The sequence below is a fragment of the Bos taurus genome, chromosome 13 (genome assembly GCF_002263795.3).
Source record: "Bos taurus isolate L1 Dominette 01449 registration number 42190680 breed Hereford chromosome 13, ARS-UCD2.0, whole genome shotgun sequence".
Classification (NCBI taxonomy): domain Eukaryota; kingdom Metazoa; phylum Chordata; class Mammalia; order Artiodactyla; family Bovidae; genus Bos; species Bos taurus.
Genome location: NC_037340.1, coordinates 52,849,526 through 52,854,942, shown reverse-complemented (window position 1 = coordinate 52,854,942; position 5,417 = coordinate 52,849,526). Strand labels below are relative to the sequence as shown.

The 5,417-nt window shown below is 44.4% G+C and overlaps 1 pseudogene; it reads right to left on the bottom strand.

Moving 5' to 3' along the window:
* Positions 1-3,138: 3,138 nt before the first annotated feature.
* Positions 3,139-4,779, bottom strand: LOC100848770 (small ribosomal subunit protein eS4-like; annotated as a pseudogene).
* Positions 4,780-5,417: the final 638 nt, after the last annotated feature.

Genomic DNA, 5,417 nt, shown 5'->3' with positions numbered 1-5,417 from the left:
TTTGGCCACCTGATGAGAAGAGCCAACTCACTGGAAAAGACCCTGATGCTGGGAGAGATTGAAGGCAGGAGGAGAAGGGGACGATAGAGGTGGAGGTGGTTGGATGGCATCACCGACTCAATGGACATGAGTTTGAGCAAATTCTGGGAGTTGGTGATGGACAGGGAAGCTTGGCATGCTGCAGTCCATAGGGTTGCAAAGAGTTGGACAAGACTGAGTGACTGAACTGAATTGGGAAGGCTCCATGGCCGGAGGCACTTGATTCAGTTCCCCCTTTCTTCACCCAATCCCCACAGGTAGGAGGCAGCCTCATAACCATCACATTTTGATTTTCCACCTCGATAGCCTAAGGTCTCACACTGCACATGAACTGTGGGGGGTGCCCTCACTGGATCCCAGTGACGTGCGACCTCAGCCTCCAGGCCTCATGCCCCCATGTAGCCTGGACCAGATTAGTCACTGAGCTTTCTTTTCCAGCTCAGACTTTCCATGATCATTCTGTGGTCAGGCCAGGAATGTTTACTTACATTGCAGAGGGATTTCAACCACTGTCAGTGAATTCCTCAGGAATCTCTGCCTCTGCCAATTGCTTCTTTCACTGTCACGAGAGAAGGAAGGGCTTTGTGGATGTGACTGGAGGTCCTAAGGCAGCTCTGCTGTTCCTGTCGTGTGGGCCAGGGGCAGAGGCTCTAGCTTCCCATGGGCTGAGACGGCACCTCACAGGAGCCAGTCCCTGATCTGTTCAGTCTCCCAGGAAGCCTTCTCCAGGCCTTTGAGCCAGGTTCACGGGAGGTCCACATGCTGCCACAGCATCGCCAGTGCCATCTCTGCACTGCCATGTGGCTGCCTCTCCACAGTGCCATGTTAACCCCAGCACCTGGCATGTGCTGGGTATTTACCTTATTCCTAACAACTAATGAAATGGGCAGAGCCTCTCCACAGAGACAGAAACGCAGGTGTGGGGGTGCTTGGAATTACCCTGCTTCTGCTTATTGTATTACTTGGGCAAGTCTCCTGCCTCCAGTTTAATAAAGAAGTCTGATTAGATGAATATTTTCCAAAAAGGTTTAAGAACACAAGTCTCTTTGTATTTTTCTGCTTCCAAAATGCTGTAAAAACATGGGTTTCTTGGTATTTTTCAGGCAAAAAAACAGTAATTTAGGTGATGTGGCATACTACAGCTCCCTCTCAGAGACTCATGTACACAGTAGGATATTAAAAGCTCTGAGAAATCCCAAAGAAAAGATGTCAATTTAATTTATTTAAACCAACTTTCTCCAAAATCTCCTGGCCTCCTCCTCCTCCCTGAAGAACTGGTGTATTGATGCACACAGCCTAGGGGATCCCAAACTAGACGATTTCCAAGTCCCCTCATAATATACCCTACCCAGAGACACGGTAGCCTGATGTAGGGAAAAGACCAGGGACTTTGGAGGCAGACAGAGCTGGGCTTGAATCCTGGCCCTGTTTTATGGTAGCTGTGCGGCCTTAAACAAGTCATTTAACTTTCTAGGCTTGGATGTCCTCATCTATAAGATGAGTATGATAACACCTACTTGTTAAGGTTGTAGGTTGTTGAGAGAATTTAATGAAATAACAGGTATGGAACACCTAGTACCGTGTGTGACACACAGGAGGCCCATAATAAATATCAGTTCCTTTGCCCCATTACTCGTGACCCTCTTCTCTCATCTCTCACCCCGCATCCCCCAGACCTAGAGCCAGCCATTGGCAGGGCAGAGAATGTAGCAGGAGGTACGCTGAGGCTAAGTCTCCACATGACCCTGACTGTGTTCTGTCACTTTCATGGAAGGACCACACGTCAGCAGGACCAAGGTGAAGGGGCCAAAGGAGAGGCGGCAGAAGCTCCTGCCCTTCTTTGCCAAGCAAGTGTGTTCTCTCTATACTAGGCAACCAGATGCTGTTGGTAGAAAGAAAAGATTAGGAATGCTGTCAAAATGTTCCAGAAGAAATGGCTACTGTCATAAATCCACTACCTAAAATACCAAACCCTGCTCAAGTCCCAGCTTGAGGGCAAAGCCTTGGCCTGTTTGCCCAGACCAGAAGCTGAAACAAAAGCAGTGGTCTGAGTGATGGCAGCAAAAAAGGGCAGGGTTCAAGATGGCTTCTAGGAGCCTTGGCACCAGGACAGTTGTTTCAGGATCTGCCCTTGGAGAAGAGCCACCACTTGACAGACAAATCAAGCACCAGGTCTGTGCCAGGTACAGGGCTTGATCATGATGAAGGGAACCAGTTCTCCAGGGAGGCAAGAATGGGCTGTGGGGCTTGGCTCTTCCTAGGAACTGAGCAAGCTGGGTGGATGAATGCATTGAACTCTGCAGAAAGATCTCGTTTTTGTGTATCTCCTTTCTTCCTTCCTTCCCACTGTAGGGCAGTGTTAAGAGAAAGAGCACGGGCCTTAGAAATGTAATTGGCTTCAATTCTTACTCTGCCTCTGCTAGTTTTGTGACCTTGAACAAGTTACAACCCCTCTGAACCTTGGCTTCTGCATGTGTAGGAGGAGGACCATCATCTCTACACCAGGGAGTGGTAGCCAAGACTGAAGAAGCTAATCTAGATGTATCCTGAAGTATGGCATGAGTAACTATGACATGGGGACAAATGTTGTTTTACTTCTAGTAGCTATATGTTGATTTAAATATGCACTAGAAAAATAACTAACCTACCAAGCCCTTCTATAGATGCCATTGATTGGTAGAAGGCTAAAGTAGCTATACAAGTTAAAGGAAAAAAAGAAAAGAGAGCTGATTCAAAGAAAAATACTAAGTAGATGATGCCATACCTGGTGTGTAGATATGGCAAAACCCATGAATATGTTACGTGAGTGAACAAGGGTGGGAAACTGTCCAGAACCCAACACTGTGGCTGGCACATGGCAGGCCTTGAAGGGCTTTTCTCCTTCTTCCTCTTCTACTCCCAGGAGATGAAGAAGATCAAGGAAGGGAGGAAGGAGGGAGGAAGCAAACTGACTGACTTATGTACCTACTTGATTTGTAAGTCTACTTTAGCCCTACCCTTTAGTTCCATAGTTTCCCTTTATGTAGGAGTTGCCTGCTTACCTCTGTTTCCTCTCAGACGCATCTCTTAGCTTTCCTACTAGAAAATGATTCTTGCCTAAGTCTTCTGATGTAACCAGGTATTGGAAATTCTAACAATACCTATATAATAAATTCTACCTATTCTAAATCCTCATCTGCAGCACTGTTCAACAATCCTTCGGAGCTTTGCAGGAGAGAAACAGGTTTTTTTAAATGTATTATCATATGTAAGTACAAAAACTTTTCCAGTCATGTCACATAGAGATCATTTTATCCACTGCTCTGTTTGGGTGCCAGTCTCTTGTTGCTCTCCTCAGCGATGGTAAGGTTAGTACCCTTCCCACTGAAAGAGAGAGCCATGGTTTACTGCCTTTGCCAATAATGAAGATGTTTGAGAGCCAGGTGGCAAAGCTGTTGCCGTTGGTATCTTTCACATAAACTACATCAAAAGAACCTGGATGTCTCTCCAGGTTGATGATCACACCAATTCTTCCCAGGTTAGCACCTCCAGTCACCATGCACAGGTTACCAGTGTCACATTTGGTGAAATCAGTAATCTTGCCAGTCTCCAAGTTCATTTATTAGGTGTCAATGCACATTGATGTGGGGATCGGGGTAGCAGATATGTGAGCATCATGGGTCACCAGATGAGGGGTTCCTTTTGTCCCCACAAAGATCTTTCGCACTTTGCACACTTGTACTTGCCCTTCCCAAGTGTAATTCGATGAACAACAAAGCGACCCTTGGTGTCATAGATCAAACAAAAATTCTCTTGAGTCTTATTAATGCTGATGACATCCATAAAACCAACAGGGTAGATTATATCAGTGCAGACTTTGCCATCAATCTTAATGACATGTTGCATGCAAATCTTTACTTCATCTTCTTAAGTCTGTTCCTTAGAACTTAAGTCTGTTCCTTAGGAAAATAATTAGAGGGAGACATTCCCTCAGCTTGTGGGGACTGGTAGATGGATGGGGGGCAAACACACCAGTCAATTTATCCAGCATCCAATTCTTTGGAGCTGCTCTGCAATTCAGGTGCTTTTTGGGACCCTGAGGCTGTGCTAGGCACAAAGAGAGGGAGCTAAACATTTTAATGGATGTGAGAGAGAAAGAGACAGAGAGAGCATGTGTTACTTATGGGAGGAGAGGAAGCAGAATTCAGGAGGGGGAGATTGTGGGCCTTCAGACTTAGGTCCTGGCTCTTGAGTCTTTGGGACTGGCCTGAGTTGTCTTCCTGTTTCCTAATTGTTCTGGGTTTTTGTTTGTTTTCTCTCTTGAGGAAGTAGAAATTCAGGGAAAGGAAGTGATTTGCTCACAAAAACAGGAACTTAAACCTGAATATCTCATTTCTTGGTCCTATTTCTTGCATTCTGTCATACTGGGGTACTTGGGCTTTCCAGTCCTAGGAAAACCAAAGCAGTTCTTAAGAATAACCTCAGATGACAGGAACAAGACGGCAGAAGAGTAAGACGAGGAGCTCATTTTCTCTGCACAAAGATACCAAAACTACATCCACATGTGGAACAACTCCCAGACATTATATAAAATATGTACTAAATATATATTTAAATGTATATATTTGAAGACAATACATGACCACTACATATATATCAGAATGACCCAAATCTAGGACTCTGACAGCACCAAATGCTCGAGAGGCTGTGGAGCAACGGAGACTCTTATTTATTGCTCATGGGAATGCAAGCTGTCACAGCCACTTTGGAAGACACTTTTGCAATTTCCTGCAAAACTCAACATACTCTTACTGTAAGGAACTGAAATTTTATGTCCACATGAAAACCTGCACACAGAAGTTTATGGCAGCTTTCTTCATAATTACCTCTTGGAATCAACCAAAATGTCTTTCTGTGGGTACATGGATAAATAACCTGTTTTATGTGAGGAAAATGAGATATCATTCAGCACTAAAGAGAAATGAGCTATGGAGTCATGAAAAGACATGGAGGAGATTTAAAGGCATATTACTAATATAACCTAATTACTAATACAATCTGAAAAGGCTAAGCACTGTATGATTCCAACTATATGGTACTCTGGAAAGGAGAAAGCTATGGAGACAATAAAAAGGTCAGTGGTTGCAGGGATTGAGGAAGGGAGGGAAGAATAGGCAGAGCACAGAGTAATTTAGGGCAGTGAAGCTATTTTGTGTGATACTATAATGATGAGTACATATCATTATTCATTTATCCAAATCCACACAATATATAAAACCAAGAGTGAACCCTCATGTAAACTATGGACTTTGAGTAATTATGATACGGTAAAGTAATGCTCAAAATTCTCCAAGACAGGCTTCAGCAATACGTGAACCGTGAACTTCCAGATGTTCAAG